Here is a 22,417-nt window from a genome sequence, read left to right as displayed (position 1 = left end):
AAAGAAGCTAGATGTGGAGGTCCTGGGTTGGCATGGTTACATATGGTCTGCAGTTGTGAGGCCGGTTGGATGTACTGCCAAATTCTCTGAAATGACATGGAGGTGGCCTATGGTCGAGAAATCAACATTACATTTTCTGGCAAAAGTTCTGGTGGACATTCCTGCAGTCAGCATGCCAATTGCACATTCCCTCAACTTGACATCTGTGGCATTATATTGTGTGACACAACTGCACATTTTTCGGACCTTTTATTGTCCCCAGCACAAAGTGCACCTATGTAATGATCATGCTGTTTAATCATCTTCTTGATATACCACACCTGTCAGGTGGATAGATTATCAAGGCAAACAAAATTTGAGAGAAATAAGCTTTTTTAGTATCTTTTATTTCAGCTCTTGAAACATGGGACCAACACTTTACATGTTGAGTTTATATGTTTATTTGTTCAGTACAAATGGTAGGCCAAATAAATGCTTCAGAGTTCAAGTAACAGACATCTCAAGATCAACTGTTCAGAGGAGACTGCGTGAATCAGGCCTTCATGGTCGAATTGCTGCAGCGAAACCACTACTAAAGGACACCAATAAGAAGAGATTTGCTTGGGCCAAGAAACACGAGCAATGGACATTTTAGATTTTTGGTTCCAACCACCGTCTCTTTGTGAAACGCAGAGTAAGTGAACGGATGATCTCTGCATGTGTGGTTCCCACCGTGAAGCATGGAGGAGGTGTGATGGTGGGGGGATACTTTGCTGGTGACACTCAGTGATTTATTTAGAATTCAAGGCACACTTAACCAGCATGGCTACCACAGTATTCTGCAGAGATTCACCATCCCATCTGGTTTGTGCTTAGCGGGACTACATTTGTTTTTCAACAGGACAATGACCCAACACACCTCCAGGCTGTGTAAGGGCTATTTGACCAAGAAGGAGAGTGATGGAGTGCTGCATAAGATGACCTGGCCTCCGCAATCACCCGACATCAACCCAATTGAGATGCTTTGGGATGCAGCCAACAAGTGCTCAGCATATGTGGGAACTCCTTCAAGACTGTTGGAAAATCATTCCAGGTGAAGCTAGTTGAGAGAATGCCAAGAGTGCAAAGCTGTCATCAAGGCAAAGCTTGGCTACTTTGAAAAATCTCAAATATATTTTGATTTGATTAACACTTTCTTGGTTACTACATGATTCCATATGTGTTATTTCATAGTTTGCCTTCACTATTATTCTACAATGTAGAAAATAGTAAAAAAAAAAACTCTTGAATGAGTAGGTAGGTGTGTCCAAACTTTTGACTGGTACTGTATTAACAAAAGTATGTGGACACCCCTTCAAATGAGTGGATTCGGTTATTTCAGCCACACCCGTTGCTGACAGGTGTATAAAATCGAGTACAAAGCCATGCAATCTCCATAGACAAACATTGGCAGTAGAATGGCCTTACTGAAGAGCTCAGTGACTTTCAACGTGGCACCATCATAGGATGCCACCTTTCCAGCAAGTCAGTTCGTCAAATTTCTGCCTCGCTGGAGCTGCCTCGGGCAACTGCAAGTGCTGTTATTGTGAAGTGGAAATGTTGAGGAGCAACAACGGCTCAGCCACAACGTGGTAGGCCACACAAGCTCACAGAACGGGACCGCTGAAGCACGTAGTGCGTAAAAATTGCCTGTCCTCAGTTGCAACACTCACTACCAAGTTCCAAACTGCCTCTGAAAGCAATGTCAGCACAAGAACTGTTCGTCGGGAGCTTAATGAAATGGGTTTCCATGACCAAGCAGCCGCACACAAGCCGAAGATCACAATGCCAATGCCAAACACACACACATCTAAGTAAAGGAATGGAATGGAGTTAAGTAAGAATATGGATGAGCAATGTCAGAGCGGCATAGGCTAAGATACAATATATAGTATAGAATACAGTATATACAGTCGTGGCCAAAAGTTGAGAATTACACAAATATTCATTTTCACAAAGTCTGCTGCCTCAGTGTCTTTAGATATTTTTGTCAGATGTTACTATGGAATACTGAAGTATAATTACAAGCATTTCATAAGTGTCAAAGGCTTTTATTGACAATTGCACGAAGTTGATGCATAGAGTCAATATTTGCAGTGTTGACCTTTCTTTTTCAAGACCTCTGCAATCCGCCCTGGCATGCTGTCAATTCACTTCTGGGCCACATCCTGACTGATGGCAGCCCATTCTTGCATAATCAATGCTTGGAGTTTGTCAGAATTTGTGGGTTTTTGTTTGTCCACCCACCTCTTGAGGATTGACCACAAGTTCTCAATGAGATTAAGTTCTGGGGAGTTTCCTGGCCATGGACCCAAAATATCGATGTTTTGTTCCCCAAGCCACTTAGTTATCACTTTTGCCTTATGGCAAGGTGCTCCATCATGCTGGAAAAGGCATTGTTCGTCACCAAACTGTTCCTGGATGGTTGGGAGAAGTTGCTCTCGGAGGATGTGTTGGTACCATTCTTTATTCATGGCTGTGTTCTTAGGCAAAATTGTGAGTGAGCCCACTCCCTTGGCCGAGAAGCAACCCCACAAATGAATGGTCTCAGGATGCTTTACTGTTGGCATGACACAGGACTGATGGTAGCGCTCACCTTGTATTCTCTGGACAAGCTTTTTTCCGGATGCCCCAAACAATTGGAATGGGGATTCATCAAAGAAAATGACTTTACCCTAGTCCTCAGCAGTCCAATCCCTGTACCTTTTGCAGAATATCAGTCTGTCCCTGATGTTTTTCCTGGAGAGAAGTGGCTTCTTTGCTGCCCTTCTTGACACCAGGCCATCCTCCAAAAGTCTTCTCCTCACTGTGCGTGCAGACGCACTCACACTTGCCAGCTGCCATTCCTGAGCAAGCTCTGTACTGGTGGTGCCCCGATCCCGCAGCTGAATCAACTTTAGGAGACGGTCCTGGCACTTGCTGAACTTTCTTGGGCGCCCTGAAGCCTTCTTCACAACAATTGAACCGCTCTCCTTGTTCTTGATGATCCGATAAATGGTTGATTTAGGTGCAATCTTACTGGCAGCAATATCCTTGCCTATGAAGCCCTTTTTGTGCAAAGCAATGAAGACGGCACGTGCTTCCTTGCAGGTAACCATGTTTGACAGAGGAAGAACAATGATTCCAAGCACCACCCTCCTTTTGAAGCTTCCAGTCTGTTATTCGAACTCAATCAGCATGACAGCGTGATCTCCAGCCTTGTCCTCGTCAACACTCACACCTGTGTTAACGAGAGAATCACTGACATGATGTCAGCTGGTCCTTTGTGGCAGGGCTGAAATGCAGTGGAAATATTTTGGGGGGATTCAGTTCATTTGCATGGCAAAGAGGGACTTTGCAATTAATTGCAATTCATCTGATCACTCTTCATAACATTCTGGAGTATATGCAAATTGCCATCATACAAACTGAGGCAGCAGACTTTGTGAAAATGTATATTTCTGTCATTCTCAAAACTTTTGGCCACAACTGTACATATGAGATGAGTAATGCAAGATATGTAAACATTGTTAAAGTGGCATTATTACAGTGGCTAGTGTTCCATTTAAATGATTTCAAGTCTGTATATAGGCAGCAGCCTCTCTGTGCTAGTGATGGCTGTTTAACAGTCTGATGGCCTTGAGATAGAAGCTGTTTTTCAGTCTCTCAGTTCCAGCTTTGATGCACCTGTACTGACCTTGCCTTCTGGATGATAGCGGGTTGAACAGGCAGTGGCCTTCTGTGACATCGGGTGCTGTAGGTGTCCTGGAGGGCAGGTAGTTTGTCCCTGATGATGCGTTGTGCAGACCGCACCACCCTCTGGAGAGCCCTGCGGTTGTGGGCAGTGCAGTTGCCGTACCAGGTGGTGATACAGCCCGACAGGATGCTCTCAATTGTGCATCTGTAAAAGTTTGTGGGTGTTTTAGGTGACGAAACACATTTCTTCAGCCTCCTGAGGTTGAAGAGATGCTGTTGCGACTTCTTCACCACACTGTCTGTGTGGGTGGAACATTTCAGTTTGTCACTGATATGTACGCCGAGGAACTTAAAACTTTCCACCTTCTCCAATGCTGTCCCGTCGATGTGGATAGGGGGGTGCTCCCTCTGCTGTCTCCTGAAATCCACGATCATGTCCTTTGTTTTGTTGACATTGAGTGAGAGGTTATTTTCCTGACACCACACTCCAAGAGCCCTCACCTCCTCCCTGTAGGCTGTCTCGTCGTTGTTTGTAATCAAGCCTACTACTGTTGTGTCGTCTGCAAACTTCATGATTGAGTTGGAGGTGTGCATGGCCACGCAGTCATGGGTGAACAGGGAGTACAGGAGGGGGCTGAGCCCGCACCCTTGTGGGGCCCTAGTGTTGAGGATCAGCGAAGTGGAATGTTGTTTCCTACCTTCTCCACCTGGGGGCGGCCCGTCAAGCCTTGCGAGGGTTAACACGTTTAAATGTCTTACTCACGTCGGCCACAGAGAAGGAGAGCCCACAGTCCTTGGTTGCTGGCCGTGTCAGTGGCACTGTGTTATCCTCAAAGTGGGCAAAGAATGTGTTTAGCTTGTCTGGCAGCAAGACGTCGGTGTCCGCGACATGGCTGGTTTTCCTTTTGTAATCCGTGATTGTCTGTAAACCCTGCCACATACGTCTTGTGTCTGAGCTGACATTTTTCCTATTTGATTGCCTTGCGGAGGGAACGACTACTCTGTTTATATTCTGCCATATTCCCCGTCACCTTGCCATGGTTAAATTCGGTGGTTCGTGCTTTCAGTTTTGCGCAAATGCTGCCATCTATCCACAGTTTCTAGTTAGGGTAGGTTTTAATAGTCACAGTGGGTACAACATCTCCTATAAACTTCTTGATAAACTCAGTGACCTTTTGTACACGTCCATATTATTCTTAGTGGCTATCCGGAACATATTCCCAGTCCGCGTGATCAAAACAATTTTGAAGCGTGGATTCTGATTGGTCAGACCAGCGTTGAATAGTCCTTAGCATGGGTGCTTCCTGTTTGAGTTTCTGCCTATAGGAAGGGAGGAGCAAAATGGAGTCGTGGTCAGATTCGCCGAAACACTAACTGCGAGCCACGCCTAATCGCCAAACATCAGTGCCCGACCTCACTAATGCTCTTGTGGCTGAATGGAAGCAAGTCCCCTCAGCAATGTTCCAACATCTAGTGGAAAGCCTTCACAGAAGAGTGGAGGCTGTTATAGCATTAAAGTGTGGACCAACTCCATATTAATGCCCATGATTTTGGAGTGAGATGTTCGATGAACAGGTGTCCACACACTTTTGGTAATGTAGTGTATCAACATGAATTATCCTTAAGACATTGGCATTTCCTTTCATATTGCACATCTATAAAGACGTATTACCATAGTCGTCTCAAACTCCTTTGACATGCTGAGAACAAAGAGAAGGTGCCAGGCATACAGAAACCAGCACAGCACACATGCATATTGTAAATGCAGGTCCTGAAACCAAGTCACTGCCAGTGCCTTGTATTCATTCTGATGTCGTCTGAGTGCTGAGCTGGCGTTCCCCAGCCTGTGGGCTGTGAGGGGCCAGGGCCTGAGATTTATTATTTTCCCTTCTGAGACTGGGGCAAATGACAACAAACTGTCTTGTCCATATAAATATGTGGAATTCTGTTTGCACAACTGACTGGGAGCAAGGATTAAAACATCTGAAGCAGCAGCCCTGAATGGGCTTTCTTGTTTTTCTTTAGGATTGTGAGTACGTCATAGAAGCCCATGCTTTGAGGGAAGATAGATATGGGATGTATTCAAGCTGGTCTAAGCTATTAGAGCTTTTGCTCACCATAGACTATGCATATGCTACAGTGCCTTCAGAAAGCATTCAAATCCCTTGACCTTTTCCACATTTTGCTGTGTTTACAGCCTGAATTTAAAATAGATTAAATTGATATTTTGTGTTACTGGCCTACACACAATATCCCATAATGTCAAAGTGGAATTATGTTATTTATTTATTTTTACAAATAATAAAAAACTGAAATGTCTTGAATCAAGTATTTAACCCCTTTGTTATGGCAAGCCTAAATAATTTCAGTATTTTGGGGAGGACTTAAGTCACATAAGTTCTATGGACTCTGTGTGTAATAATACAAAGCACTAAAGTAATACTGCAAAGCAATTCACTTTTTGTCCTGAACACAAAGTGTTATGTTTGGGGCAAATCCAATGCAACACACTACTGAGTACCACTCTCCATATTTTCAAGCATAGTGGTGGCTGCATCATGTTATGGGTATGCTTATAATGGTTAAGGACCAGAGTTTTTCAGGATAAAATAGAAACGAAATGGAGCTAAGTACAGGCAAAATCGTAGAGGAAAGCTGGTTCAGTCTAATGTCCACCAGACACTGGGAGATTACCCTTTCAGCTGGACAATAACCTAAAACACAAGGCCAAATCTACACTGGAGTTGCTATCCAAGAAGACAGTGAATGCTCCTGAGTGGCCGCGTTACAGTTTTGACTTAAATCTACTTGAAAATCTATGGCAAGACCTGAAAATGGTTGTCTAGCAATGATCAACAACTAATTTTACAGAACTTGAATAATTTAGAAAATAATAAATGGGCAATATTTGCACTATCCACATGTGGAAAGCTATTTTATACAATGGGTGTGTCTTATCCTGAATGCTGATTGGTTAAAAGCGCATTTCATTCAGTGTCTATTCTACAAGTTACCACTGGCTAAATTTATGACGTAAAAATGCCTATTTACTCTGTTTCATCTGACTGCGCAATCCACTGTTTCATCAGCCCAGCCAAGCAATTAATAAACTTGATCTGCACTATAAAAAACATATAGACATTATCTCACATTACTTTTAGACTAACATTACGTTTTCAACAATAGAGATTTGTATAAACCTTGCTGTCTGTCTCCAACATTTGCAACATTGTTTCAATATTAAAATTCGATTTCCAGCTGTCCCATTGTAATGAACGTGTCGGGAGTCGGGAGGAAACAGACAGGCAGGCAGCGTTTCTCAATCAGTCGAAATCATGAATCAGCTGGCATCATTTTTATGGCTATTTCAAAGAAATGTACATTGAAAAAAGATACAATGAAACGAAGTGCAGCTAGTTGCAGTCTTTCCAGCTTCAGTTTGAAGTGATTGTGTTAGCTGTGTTGTTGGCTAGCTCCTCTGAACAAGTGTCCTGAGGAGTGAGAAATGTTCTATGCCAGGTGAAATTGTGCTTCATTAGCTCATTGTTATGGATGTATCCAAATAAATGTCACTAGAAAACAACTTAAACAAATGCACTGGGGAGAATGTCTCCCCCACATTCTGAAATTGCATTTTTGTCCCCCCAAGTTTTATAATTGGAATGTGATACAGAACGAGGTAACGGTGTGCTTTAGGACAATGCAGACGCCTCCAATCGGTCGGATAGGCTGTTTGGAGTGTTTATGCGACTGGATAAAAAAATATATATATTTAGGTCCTCCCACTTCTAAAACCAAAGTTGCGCCCCTGTGCAACCGAACCGATAGAATGAACGACCAGCCGGCTTGGGTAGCAACCCTAGATTTGTGTCGGGACTATTTATTGTGGAAGGATTAAATAGTATGAATAAATTCAGCAAAATAACGTTTTTAATTAAAATATGTCAATCATTATTTGAATATGTTGGTAACCTGTTGATAAAGTGATAATGCCCTCGAAGCCGGTGTTTGGAGCATATATTGGCACAGTTTGCCGACCCTCGATTTAGTCTCGGACCTAACAATCCCCATTCCAATATATCCTCTAAACACCAGCTTTGAGGGCATTATCACTTAGAGATTTTCCCAGAAAGAATCATAGCTGTAATCTAATCGCTGCCGAAAGTGCTTGTACAAAGTATTGACTCGGGTGTGAATACTTATGTAAATGAGATATTTCTGTATTTAATTTTCAATACATTTGCTTTAATTTCTAAAAACGTTTTATTTTTGTCATTATGGGGTTTTGTGTGTAGATGGGTGAGAAAAAATATCAATTTAATCTGTTTTGAATTCAGGTTGTAATACAACATGTGGAATAAGTCAAGGGCTATGAATACTTTCTGAAGGAACTCAAATTCTTGGATGCATTCAGATTCAGTTCTCAAATTCAGTTCTCTAAATTCAGATTCAAAACCAGAGAAATCCTGGTCTTTGCCAGCCAGGAATGGTAGAGAACAGATAGAATAACACGCTCTCTGTGGTAAACATAAGCTTCTGGCAATTTCTGAAGCCAATGTGGCATGTTTAAATGTATTTTCTTCATATAAATGTGTCCAGCGTTTGAACCGTTTTGGCTATAAGCTATTATGACCCCATTCCTAAAAGCTTAGTATCTTGAAAATGGACGTGCCTTCTGTCCCCTCTATGATGACTACAGGCCGCACACATTTTGAGTTTAGGGTGTGTAATATCTATAAATGTTACCACTTTTGAGGTAAAATATTTTTTAACAACCATCCATTTCATAAATGGGAGACATTAGAGATGTGAAAAAACATGGTTGTGTTTTGTTCTACCTCGGGTAGGGGTATCTCAAAAACTAAAGCCCTTTTTGAGGATTGGCCACTAGCCTTTTCATGCTGTGGCTATGCATGCAAAGTACAAGCATGAATGAAATGTAACGCTAGATTGTAATGTTTAAAGACAACAAATGTGACCCAACGAAGTGAATGAATAGAAGATATCATAAGGGAAGAATGTGTGCCATTTCACCTTGCGTAGGTTCTCTCGTGATCTCATATCCTGTGACAAACATCCTCTTGGTAAGTGAGCCAGTTTTAGGCAGTTCATTCGACGGCTCATTCGCTCGCTCTTCCACTGAGCTGTCAAACACGTTAGATATTAAAATATAGATGGCCAGCTAGCTAAGGAACTATATGACTCTTCAACAACGTTTTCCCATTTAACAATAGCTGTTCTCGTCTTACTATGACTCTCAGGTGATCTTCAGAAAGTCCAGGTGGTTCTGGTAAGTGTCTTTATTAATTTCATTTGAGCCCTCCACATCACCCCATGTAGTGTTGGAGCGTGCTATATGGGCTAGCTAGCTGTTTATAAGAAAGCAACCGAGCCACAGTGCCAGTCATCCTCAGCCATGAGTAGACCTGGTCGGATTGCGTTCCCATGTGTATAATCAAATGGGGGGGATTCCTCATGTCGGTTGTTTGCCGTCTCTCCTGACCCAAGTAAGTAGTTTCACATTGACGGCTGAAAGAGTAGAGCTAGTGAGATACACTCATGATATTATCTGAAGAAAACAAGCTAATTTAGCTAAGCTTTGCTAGCTGGTATTGTATGCCGTTTATGACAGAGTTGGCTGGCTAAAATAACCAAGACGACAAAACAACACGACTATTTGCTTTTGCTACTAGCTAGCGTATCATCGCTGTCTGGTTCTGTATCTAATTAGTGGCTACTGCACTGCTCTCAGGCGGGCAGGTCTGTCGGTTTTGACTAGCAGAAGTGACTTCGTACAAGGTTAGGAGAATTCACGCAGCAGGTTAGGGGAATTAGTTTTAAGGTTTTAAAGCTTGGAATCCTTAGTTACTACATCCATCTTTGGACGTATAAATTAAAGATATACCCATTGATTCTTGACCATAACAATTAAATGCCTTATGAGTTTCAACTGTTGTACCCCATCAGAAACCAAAATATAAGCTTGTTTTACTCCAATGTTTGTAAACAAACACTGTATAGCCTCAAAACATGGTTAAAACTATAATTGTTATATCATGGATAGTCAGTCCTTGCATCCATAGCTCTGTCTATGGATTTGAATGGTTACATTTATCCAGGCCCATCACTCAGTTTATCCAGTAAAAAGCTATCTCAGATGGCTGGTTAGGGACTGTCAATAAATTTCACAATGTTAATTAGGCAATATTTTAATGTTGCACACCTTTTAGTTCTCATTACATGCTTTCAATATTTGTATATACATTTCTACAGTGTATAGTATGTTTGAGGTTTTTAAGTCATTGAAATTTGGAGCTATTGGAATTTTAACATATTGTCCCATGTACATTGTGTAATTTACAAATGTACCCAAACTAGCCCGATAGGGATATCCAAAGTCAAACCAAATTATGCTTGGGTTGCGTGCTTCTAGACTCTGAATTGATGATCACTTGGGTGCTGCCAGCTGTGAGCATGTGGGCATGTGTGAAACAAGCCCAACCTTCATTGACGTTGTGATGCAGTCACAACCACAAGTCTCACAACTCTGTTTTAGACGTGACTGACATCATGACCCAAATTATCCTATTTACAGGTAGTAGTACATTTTGACAATAAATGATTAACTCATATTGATGCCACACAGGCTATTTCCTAAATGAGAAGTTGAGTTTTAGTGGCAGTTGCTCTTTGAGGAAATTAGGGCTTTGTCCAAATCAAAGAAATTAAGTAAACCTCAGGATACAAGTGATCAGCCTGATCATATCACATTTTATTTGTCACATACTTGGTAAACAACAGGTGTAGACTAACAGTGAAATGCTTACTTACAGGCCCTTCCCAACAATGCTAAGAAAATATCAAAATAATAACACAAGGAATAAATACATAACGAGTAACGATAACTTGACTATATGCACAAGGTACCAGTACTGAGTGCAGGGGTACGAGGTAATTGAGGTAGAGAGATATGTATATGTTTTTATATAAGTGGTGCGCTGGTCAGCTGTTTGTTGACCCGCACCCGCCCGCAATTGCTAATAACCCATTCGCAACCGCCCAACTATATGTGAAAATCTGAGACTCGCACCCGACCATTACTCGCTAATATAGAAAATGCGCTGGAGGCTACAGTCAGACTGCGGAAAGATTTTGTTGACAGGGGGTGAATGATTTTTTTTTTGTGCATGATTTAGATGCGTTTCTGCTTATAATTTCCGACATATTGGTACTTTTTTGTTGTTAGTCATCTCTATAATTAGATGCATGCAGCTTCTCTTCTGTCATTATATGTTGTCCTAGAAGACTAAATAAACCCTTGCTCACCAGAATGTCATAAATCGTTTCAATCTAGTTGACATCGGGGAAAGTTTTCTGTCATCCCTTCTTCTTTTGTGGAGCAAAGGCGTTTAGGGACTGGGGAGAAAATGTAGTAACAAAAGACAACTGGGGAAGTTTACAAATGACATTCGCATTCTCTCAAGATGCTGAAAGAAATTATATTTCTTAACACCTGTTCTCAAGTTAACATTTTGCCTACATTTGGTGTATAATTTTCTGCAGGAGTTAATATTAAAGCTTTATGAGGTTATAGGTCTACAGTCAGTCAAGATTTCAGTTTCCATTTAACCCATCTGAACAGTAGGCTACAGTTTCCATGATGTGCCATCGGCCTATTGGAAGTCCCTAGCTGTGTTCAATTACCCGTACTACATACTTAATGAGTATATACTACATACTATTAGTTCATTTGTAAACGAACGGTATCCTTTCAGTTGAGCGTACTAGAGGTCGACCGATTAATCGGAATGGCCGATTTCAAGTTTTCATAACAATCGGTATTTTTGGACACCGATTCTGGCCGATGTTTTATTTAATTTTAGAATTTTTTTAACACCTTTATTTAAGGTTTATTTAGGCAAGTCAGTTAAGAACACATTCTTATTTTCAATGACGGCCTAGGAACGGTGGGTTAACTGCCTTGTTCAGGGGCAGAACGACAGATTTTTACCTTGTCAGCTCGGGGATTCGTTTTTGCAACCTTCCGGTTGCTAGTCCAATGCTCTAACCACCTGCCTTACATTGCACTCCATGAGGATCCTGCGTGGCAGGCTGACTACCTGTTATGCGAGGGCAGCCATGATTTGTATCCCATTGATAATGTACATTCCATTTTTGGGATGAATTGATTAGGATAATTAAACATTTCAGATGTGAAGATAAGTACCTCGTTACTTTTTTTGCATCTGGCTGCAGTGTTCAGGATCACAGTACAGTTAGAGCCCCTCTTTCTGACCTTGCCCTGTTGACCACCGAACTCTGCTTTCTGGAAAGCTCAAGTTAGTACAGGGTGTTCTTGCCAAACTGGCGATTTGGAGGTGGTTATGGAGGGCTTGAGAAGCGCGGCACCAGTCTCCCCCAGGCCTTTGAGTCGAAGCCTGGGTACTTTTCACAGGTGAGCTCAAAGACTGTAACAGGTCTGCCCGTGTTGATCCGGAGTTGGGGCGAGAAATATCCTGACATGGTGCAAGTCCCTTCAGTAGCCCGGCACTGTTTGCACTCCAAGCCCACGGGCCGCGGCACATAGAGGGAGGCCTTTCTAGTCCCTGCCCTGCGGTTTACCTCCCAAGGCCAAGACAAACCAGCAACCCCCATCACTGAAAGCGTAATGAAGTGCTTTAGATTAAAATAGAAACAAATGTGAAATTTTACGCAACGGAGTGAACTAGAGAATCAAGTTTTTCTGCCGAAATGGGGAGTCCGAACTGGTACCCTCGAAGACTGAACATCGTTGACGTGAAATGGCATGCTGAAATGATATCTAGTGAAATCATTCACTTAAACCTTAACTAAATCTTGTAATAAATAATGTAGAAATTGAGCAAGTTGAGGAGACTAAACTAGACGTCGACCGATTTATGATTTTTCCAAGCCGATACCGATTATTTGAGGTCGAAAAAGCCGATGCCGATTAATCGGACGATTTATTTAAAAATAAAAAAATAAAATAAATATATATATTTTTTAATAATAATAAAAAAATACGTTTTATTTGTAATAATGACAATTACAACAATACTGAATGAACACTTATTTTAACTTAATATAATACATCAATAAAATCAATTTAGCCTCAAATAAATCATGAGACATGTTCAATTTGGTTTAAATAATGCAAAAACAAAGTGTTGGAGAAGAAAGTAAAAGTGCAATATCTGCCATGTAAAAAAGCTAACGTTTAAGGTCCTTGCTCAGAACATGAGAACATATGAAAGCTGGTGGTTCCTTAACATGAGTCTTCAATATTCCCAGGTTAGACGTTTTAGGTTGTAGTTATTATAGGACTATTTCTCTCTCTACGATTTGTATTTCATATACCTTTGACTATTGGATGTTCTTATAGGCACTTTAGTATTGCCAGTGTAATACAGCTTCCGTCCCTCGCTCCTACCTGGGCTCGAACCAGTAACACATCGACAGCAGCCACCCTCGAAGCAGCGTTACCCATGTAGAGCAAGGGGAACAACTACTCCAAGTCTCAGAGCGAGTGACGTTTGAAACGCTATTAGCGTGCACCCGCTAACTAGCTAGCCATTTCACATTGGTTACACCAGCCTAATCTTGGGAGTTGACAGGCTTGAAGTCATAAACAGCGCAATGCATTGCGAAGAGCTGCTGGCAAAACGCACGAAAGTGCTGTTTTGAATATATGCTTACGAGCCTGCTGGTGCCTACCATCGCTCAGTCAGACTGCTCTATCAAATCATAGACTTAATTATAATATAATAAACACACAGAAATACGAACCATAGGTCATTAATATGGTCGAATCCGGAAACTGTCATCTCGAAAACAAAACGTTTTTTTCTTTCAGTGAAATACGGAACCGGTCCGTATTTTATCTAATGGGTGGCATCCCTAAGTCTAAATATTCCTGTTACATTGCACAACCTTCAATGGTATGTCATAATTACGTAAAATTCTGGCAAATTAGTTTGCAACGAGCCAGGCAATGAACGCAAGAGCAGTGACACAATTTCATGTTAGCAGGCAATATTAACTAAATATGCAGGTTTAAAAATATATACTTGTGTATTGATTTTAAAGAAAGGCATTGATGTTTATGGTTAGGTACATTGGTGCAACGACAGTGCTTTTTTCGCAAATGCGCTTGTTAAATCATCACCCGTTTGTCGAAGTAGGCTGTGATTCGATGAAAAATGAACAGGCACAGCATCGATTATATGCAACGCAGGACACGTTAGATGAACTAGTAATATCATCAACCATGTGTAGTTAACTAGTGATTATGTTAGTTTTTTATAAGATAAGTTTAATGCTAGCTAGCAACTTACCTTGGTTTCTTGCTGCCCTCGCGTAACAGGTAGTCAGCCTGCCATGCAGGCTCCTCGTGGAGCGCAATGTAAGGCAGGTGGTTAGAGCGTTGGACTAGTAACCAGAAGGTTGCAAAAACGAATCCCCGAATCCCCCCCGAACAAGGCAGTTAACCCCCGTTCCTAGGCCGTCATTGAAAATAAGAATGTGTTCTTAATCTGACTTGCCGAGTTAAATAAAGGTGTAAAAATAAATAAAAAAATTGGTGGCCAAAAATACAGATTGTTATGAAAACTTGAAATCGTCCCTAATTAATCGGCCATTCCGAATCGGTCGACCTCTCTTCACTGTGCCCTCTCTTCACAGTGCCCAAGTCCAGAACAGACTATGGGAGGCACACAGTACTAAATAGAGCCATGACTACATGGAAATCTATTCCACATCAAGTAACTCATGCCAGCAGTAAAATGTTGATAAAAAAACAGAAGAAAATACAGCTAATGGAACAGCGGGGACTGTGAAGCAACGCAAGCATAGACAAATGCATACAAACGAACGATAACATACCCATTATACACACGTACACATAGATTTTGTGTTAAAGGTCAAATCAAATGTTATTGGCCACATACACATGGTTAGCAGATGTTAATGCGAGTGTAGGGAAATGCTTGTGCTTCTAGTTCTGACCATGCAGTAATATCTAACAAGTAATCAACACATTTCACGACTACTACCTTATACACACAAGTGTAAGGAATTAATAATAATATGTACATATAAATATATGGATGAGCGGTGGCCGAACGGCATAGGCAAGATGCAGTATATGGTATAGAGTACAGTATATACATATGAGATGAGTAATGTATAAAGTGGCATTGTTTAATGTGACTAGTGATACATTTATTACATCCAATTTTTAATTATTAAAGTGGCTAGAGATTTGAGTCAGTATGTTGGCAGCAGCCACTCAATGTTAGTGATGGCTGTTTAACAGTCTGATGGCCTTGAGATAGAAGCTGTTTTTCAGTCTCTCGGTCCCAGCTTTGATGCACCTGTACTGACCTCGCCTTCTGGATGATAACGGGGTGAACAGGCAGTGGCTCGGGTGGTTGTTGTCCTTGATGATCTTTTTGGCCTTCCTGTGACATCGGGTGGTTTGTCTTGGAGGGCAGGTAGTTTGCCCCCGGTGATGCGTTGTGCAGACCTCACTACTAGAGGCCGACCGATTATGATTTTTCATAGCCGATGCCGATTATCGGAGGACCCAATAAAAAGCCGATAACGATTAATAGGCAGATTTTTTTTTTTTTTTTTTTATTTTTTATATATATATATTTGTTATAATGACAATTACAACAATACTGAATGAACAATGAACACTTTATTTTAACTTAATATAAGACATCAATAAAATCAATTTAGTCTCAAATAATGAAAAATGTTCAATTTGGTTTAATTAATGCGAAAACAGTGTTGGAGAAGAAAGTAAAAGTGCAATATGTGCCATGTAAAAAGCTAACGTTTAAGTTCCTTGCTCAAAACATGAGAACATATGAAAGCTGGTGGTTCCTTTTAACATGAGTCTTCAATATTCCCAGGTAATAAGTTTTAGGTTATAGTTATTATATGACTATTTCTCTCTCTACCATTTGTATTTCATAAACCTTTTATTGGATGTTCTAATAGGTACTTTAGTATTGCCAGCCTAATCTCGGGAGTTGATAGGCTTGAAGTCATAAACATGAAGAGCTGCTGGCAAATGCTGTAAAGTGCTGTTTGAATGCTGCTGCCTACCACCGCTCAGTCAGACTGCTCTATCAAATCATAGACTTAATTATAATATAATAACACACAAATACGAGCCTTAGTTTCCGGATTTGACCATATCAATGACCTATCATTTCGAAAACAAAACGTTTATTCTTTCAGTGAAATATGGAACCGTTCCTTATTTTGTCTAACGGGTGGCGTCCATAAGTCTAAATATTGCTGTTACATTGCACAACCTTCAATGTTATGTCATAATTACGTAAAATTCTGGCAAATTAGTTCGCAACGAGCCAGGCGGCCCAAACTGCTGCATATACTCTGACTCTGTTGCACAGAACGCAAGTGAAGTGACACAATTTCCCTAGTTAAATTAATGTCAGCAGGCAATATTAACTAAATATGCAGGTTTTAAAAAATGTAATTGTGTATTGATTTTAAGAAAGGCATTGATGTTTATGGTTAGGTACACATTGGTGCAACGACAGTGCTTTTTTCGCGAATGCGCCTGTTAAATCACCCGTTTGGCGACGTAGGCTGTGATTCAATGATAAATTAACAGGCACCGCATCGATTATATGCAATGCTGGACAAGCTAGATAAACTAGTAATATCATCAACCATGTGTAGTTAACTAGTGATTATGTTAAGATTGATTGTGTTTGATAAGATGCGTTTAATGCTAGCTAGCATCTTACCTTGGCTCCTTGCTGCACTCGTGTAACAGGTAGCCAGCCTGCCACGCAGTCTCCTCGTGGAGTGCAATGTAATCGGCCATGATCGGTGTCCAAAAATGCCGATTACCGATTGTTATGAAAACTTGAAATAGGCCCTAATTACTCGGTCGACCTCTACTCACTACCCTCTGGAGTGCCTTGAGGTTGTGGGCGGAGCAGTTGCCGTACCAGGCGGTGATACAGCCCGACAGGATGCTCTCGATTGTGCATCTGTAAAAGTTTGTGTTTTTGGTGACAAGCCAAATTTCTTCAGCCTCCTGAGGTTGAAGAGGCGCTGTTGCACCGCCTTCACCACGCTGTCTGTGTGGGTGGACCTTTTCAGTTTGTCCGTGATGTGTACACCGAGGAACATAAAACTTTCCACCTTCTCCACTACTGTGTCGTCGATGTGGATAAGGGAGTGCTCCCTCTGCTGTTTCCTGAAGTCCACAATCAATGAAGTCCACAATCATCTCTTTTGTTTTGTTGAGTGTGAGGTTGTTTTCCTGACACCACACTCCGAGCGACCTCGCCTCCTCCCTGTAGGCCGTCTCGACGTTGTTGGTAATCAAGCCTACCACTGTTGTGTCGTCGCAGCCTTGCGATGGTTAACACGTTTAAATGTTTTACTCACATTGGCTGCGGTGAAGGAGTCCGCAGGTTTTGGTAGCGGGCCATGTCGGTGGCACTGTATTGTCCTCAAAGCGAGCGAAGAAGTTTAGTTTATCTGGGAGCAAGACATCGGGGTCCGCGACGGGGCTGGTTTTCATTTTGGAGTCCGTGATTGACTGTAGACCCTGCCACATTCCTCTCGTGTCTGAGCCGTTGAATTGCGACTCTACTTTGTCTCTATACTGACGCTTAGCTTGTTTGAATGCCTTGCGGAGGGAATAGCTACACTGTATTCGGTCATGTTTCTGGTTGCCTTACCCTCATTAAAAGCAGTGGTTCACGCTTTCAATTTTGTGCAAATGCTGCCATCAATCCACGGTTTCTGGTTGGGGAAGGTTTTAATAGTCGCTGTTGGTACATCACCACCAATGCACTTGCTAATAAACTTGCTCACCGTATACATCAATGTTGTTGTTTGACGCTATCCGGAACATATCCCAGTCCACGTGATCAAAGCGATCTTGATGCGTGGAATCAGATTGGTCGGACCAGCATTGAACAGACCTGTGCATGGGACATTTCCTGTTTTAGTTTCTGTCTATAGGCTGGGAGCAACAAAATTGAGTTGTGGTCAGATTTCCCGAAAGGAGGGCGACGGATGGCTTTGTATGCGTCGTGGACGTTACAGTAACAATGATCCAGAATTTTTGTGAAATCTGTTATGAATGTATTGCAATGTTTTGAAAAATGTATAACTGCGTTAATTTTGCTGGATGCCAGGAAGAGTAGCTGCTGCCGGGGATCCATAATAAAAAACATACTTTTTGGGACAAGTCACTCACTCAACGCTAAACCTCGTTTAGATCTATTATTGAATAATGTGGCTATTGAGCAAGTTGAGGAGACTAAACTGCTGGGTGTAACCCTAGATGGCAAGCTTTCATGGTCAAAACATATAGACTCAATGGTTGCTAAAATGGGGAGAAGTCTGTCCATAATAAAGCGCTGCTCTACATTCTTAACAGCACTATCAACAAGGCAGGTCCTACAGGCCCTAGTGTTGTCGCACCTGGACTACTGACCAGCTATGTTGTCATGTGCAGCAAAGAAGGACGTTGGTAAATTTGCAGTTGGTCCAGAACAGCGCAGCACGTATCGCACTTAGATGTACGCGAATGGAAAGTGTCAGTAACATGCATGTCAGTCTCTCCTGGCTCAAAGTTGAGGAGAGATTGACTGAATCACTATTGGTCTTTGTGCAAGGTATTGTTGTTGAAGGTACCAAACTCTGTTCGAGCAAATGGTACACAGTTCGGACACTCATCTGGTACAACACAAGACGGACAACCAGAGTTCTCCTCACAGTCCCCAGGTCCAGAACAGAGGCTGGAAAACGCACCGTATTAAATAAAGCCATGACTACATGGAACTCTCTGCCACCCCAGGTAGCTCAAGCTAGCAGAAAAACAGTTTAAAAAAAACTGAAAATAATATTTACTGTGAAAAGACCCAGCCATTTTATTAATCTTGTATTGCACTGTACTATGTATTAGACCTAGATATTGTGTATGTACTGATATTTAGGCTGTGTGATATTTTAAATGTATGTTTGTCCTTGACTAATAATGTTCTGTACTATGTATTATTTCATGTGGACCCCAAGAAGAGTAGCTGATGCTTTTGCAGTGGCTATAGGGGATCCTAATAAATACCAATATTTATTGTTCCTCACAGGTATACTAGTGCTGGAAATTGCCAGGGACCTTGCGATACGATATTATCACTTAGGTACCAATACGATATCTATTGCGATTCTCAAAATTCTATATGTATTGCGATTCGATACTGTGATTTTATTGCAATTCAAAGTTCCAAACATATTGTTGCAAAGAGACGAGCCATGAGAACTAGTTTTGATCCTTTGGAAATAAAATTGCTGAAAACAAATTTGTCTCCCTATTTGAAAATATTGAGAACAAGCTATGAAGGAAAAATACTGGAGTTTTGGTGCAGGTACAGCCAACTATTGTCAAAAATATCCCTGTGTGTGTGTGTGTGTGTGTGTGTGTGTGTGTGTATATATATATCTATATCTCATCACTGGGGTCAAGGTTCCCGCCATCCAGGACCTCTATATCAGACGGTGTCAGGAAGTCCCTAAAAATTGTCAAAGTCTCCAGCCACCCTAGTTATAGACTGTTCTTTCTGCTACTGCACGGCTAGCGGTATCGTAGCGCCAAGTCTAGGTCCAAAAGGCTTCTTAACAGCTTCTACCCCCAAGCCATAAGACTCCTGAACAGCTAATCAAAGGGCTACCCAGACCCCTCTTTTACGCTGCTGCTACTCTGTTTATTATCTATGCATGGTCACTTTAACTCTACCTACATGTACATATTACCTTGACTAACCGGTGCCCCCGCACATCAATTCTGTACCGGTACCCCCTGTATATAGCCTCGCTTGTTATTTTACTACTGCTGTTTAATTATTTGTTACTTTTATTTTATTTTAATTATCAATTTTTTTACTTAACACGTTTTTTCTTAACTTAAAGCATTGTTGGTTAATGGCTTGTAAGTAAGCATTTTGCTGTAAGGTTGTTGTATTCGGCGAATGTGACAAATACAATTTTGATTTGATAACTGTATTGTTTTTTTTTTTTTTTTCCCCCCATCACTAATGTATACTCACTAAGGCCAGTGGGTTTTATAACTGTTGCATATGGACATTGACTTTGTGGACCTCCTTCCACTTTGAAGTCCTTATCCAGCATCTTTCTCTTTGAAAGGCACTTAGCTAGAGATTTTGCTAGTTAGTTCAGGATCAGAGGGAAGTCATGACCTCCCTCTTCTTCTTTGTATTACGACATTCATAAAGAGGGCCTCGGTTTGTTTCGAGCTAGTGCAAACGATCAGAATGGTCATCTGCAGTAGCCTAGTAGGTCTATTCAGTGCCAAAAAGCGTCTCTTATGTAAAAAAAATATTGCTTAATCTCTGGTAGGGTGTTATCAGCCGTTTTTCCCAGGCTGTAGGTCCATGCCACGGCTAATCCAGGAGCATGTGGCCTGACTTAGGGCTCCACGGCCGTTTGATCTCTACATTTTGTTTTTCTCTCCTCCATCAGTCCCTCTCTCTCTCTCGGCCTCCGGAGCTAGCCTACACGCATTTTATCTAGGGCTCTCCTTAACCTCCCTATCTGATTTCATCTCGTTTCCCCCCTCTCCCTTCTGGTCGGTGGATGAATGCCATCTCTAACGTCAGCTCCGTGGTCTTGTCTGTTATGAGGTATAACGTTTGTGCGGTCTCCACTCAGGATGACTTGAGTCCCTCATCTTGACGCTGCGGTTTTGGTAATAGCGGGCTCTGAGATTGAGTGAGACTTGACTGACTACTGCTTTAGACTATCGCTTAGAGATAGGGACTCCTACCGCAGCTTAAGGTGAGTTTGACTGGGTGAGTCATGTTGTTTTGACAGGTTGGGATTGAACCAAACGCTGCTCATAAAATAAATGGAAATGGCAAGGAGCTCTCTATTTGCCGTTTGTAAAAAGCTTGGTTTTATTAACACATTCCTGCCATTTGTTTTGGTTGTACAAACCTCCTTTTTACTTCACCTCTAGCTAACTTGGGTCTTTTTTCACTTGTGTATAATCAATTCACTTCAATTCAACTTTATTTGCATCTGTTTAACAAATGAAAGCTCATTTGAATGAATCTAATACCACAAAATGTACAGTCGAGAGGGACACATGAATCTCAGCCATGGTTTACAGTGCCATGTCTGGTACTTGGCTCAGCAGAAGCTCTATCAAGAGGGGGGTTCACACGCACTAGAACAAAAGCAGATGCAGGGGGTCCAGGGTCCTGACCTGAAAGCAGAGGGGCAGGTGACCACGGACTAAGCCCAAGGTCGCTGGCGGGGGTGATATACGACTAAATGTCAGCACGGCCGGGGACAAAGCCCAGCAACAATGCACTGTGAGTAGGAGGGGAAGTGATAAAGAAAGCATATTGAGCTGAGAGCACGACTGCAACAAACACTTCTCCTCCGAATTCTTCCATGAATTATGACAGCCCGTCATTAGGTCATGGGGTATTGTTAGCTTTTCTCTCCCAGTGTCCAAGAACAGGCGAGGGGGGGGGGGGGGAGAGAAGGACCGGAGTCTGTCTCATCCAAATTGCTGAGTTACAGGTTTTTGAATGCTTGTTTATCCTGAAGTCGAGTCTTTCATTCAGGTTGTTGTGAAACGTATGCAGTCAACTATGTGGGTGCCTGAATTGCTGCTGCCGACGAAGGCCTCCTTGATTCCAAAGAGATTGCTCAACCTCAGTGGTGTCTAAAAGCCTGACTGTCCACCGTCAACTGTTTTCATCCTGAGAGCAAACTTGCTCTGTGACATTTAAGAGAAAAGTGTTAAAGATGAAACAAACCTGCTACTCACTAATGCTTAGTTTTTTTCCAGTGGACCCTGGAACATGTCTTTTGATAGCTGGTTTCAACCCCAGAGTTTAGGCCAATTCCATTTTATATTACTGTCAATTTAGGGCTCATGGACAAAATTACAGTTAAGAAATGACCCATATGTACACTACAGGGTCAGTCTGTATGCTCTAGGCAGAAAGGTCAGTTGATGTATTTCTGTGTGACTGGCTGTGTTGTCTCCCATTTCACAGGTTAGAGTGGTTTGGTTTTGTGGGTAGTGCCTGGAGAAGTGGGTGGGTAGCCTTCAGTAGCCGAGTGAACTCTCATCTTGTGGTCTCTTCTTGCCTCCAGGCTGGGAAATGTCATCGGGTGTTTCAATTATACGGCAGCATCTTCTCTGAAGGCCTTCCATGTGTTTGATCAGGTGCTTTGTGAGACCTGGCCAAACTGGTGAACCGTATTCCAGGACAGGCCTGAGGAATGTCACACATATTTGTGTTATAACATTGCCCCAGACAGCTTTGTGAACTGATTTCACTCAGACAATTGTTAGAACACCAAGCTTTTTTTGAGCCCCTTGTAGAAAGGGCTTCTTGAAGTACGGCTACAAACTGCCTGTGGGACTGTGTGATTTATTGGCCTGTTATACAACATTGACTGTGGTGCAGGTTTGTCGTGATGTGCGGAAGTTGCTTAACCTTAACCCCGCCTGCCTACCAGTCTCACATGTTAACAGGAAAAGTTTGGCACGGGCAAATTCTTATTCTTCTCTCCAAACCGCATGTGGTGGTGCCAACTGTGGTCAAATGATGGCCTTGTTCTCGTTCTCTACATAGCATAACCACGAACCAGAGACGATGCTAGG

The 22,417-nt window shown here is 41.9% G+C and overlaps 1 protein-coding gene across 5 annotated transcripts in view; it reads left to right on the top strand.

The window, feature by feature from the left end:
* The first annotated feature begins 8,785 nt into the window (after positions 1–8,785).
* Positions 8,786–22,417, top strand: part of LOC115158127 (probable cation-transporting ATPase 13A3) — a 51,516-nt gene continuing 37,884 nt past the window's right edge. For 4 of the 5 annotated variants that reach the window (XM_029706700.1, XM_029706698.1, XM_029706699.1 and 1 more), the window contains exon 1: positions 8,786–8,983. The gene's annotated coding sequence lies outside the window, so the exon portion shown is untranslated. Of the gene's footprint in view, positions 8,984–9,099; positions 9,201–22,417 lie in introns of those variants that run through there. The other variant, XM_029706697.1, reaches the window with a different exon arrangement.

Source organism: Salmo trutta, chromosome 22, assembly GCF_901001165.1.
Source record: "Salmo trutta chromosome 22, fSalTru1.1, whole genome shotgun sequence".
Lineage (NCBI taxonomy): Eukaryota > Metazoa > Chordata > Actinopteri > Salmoniformes > Salmonidae > Salmo > Salmo trutta.
The sequence above is the reverse complement of the archived record's forward strand: the minus strand, read 5'-3'. Positions and strand labels throughout refer to the sequence as shown.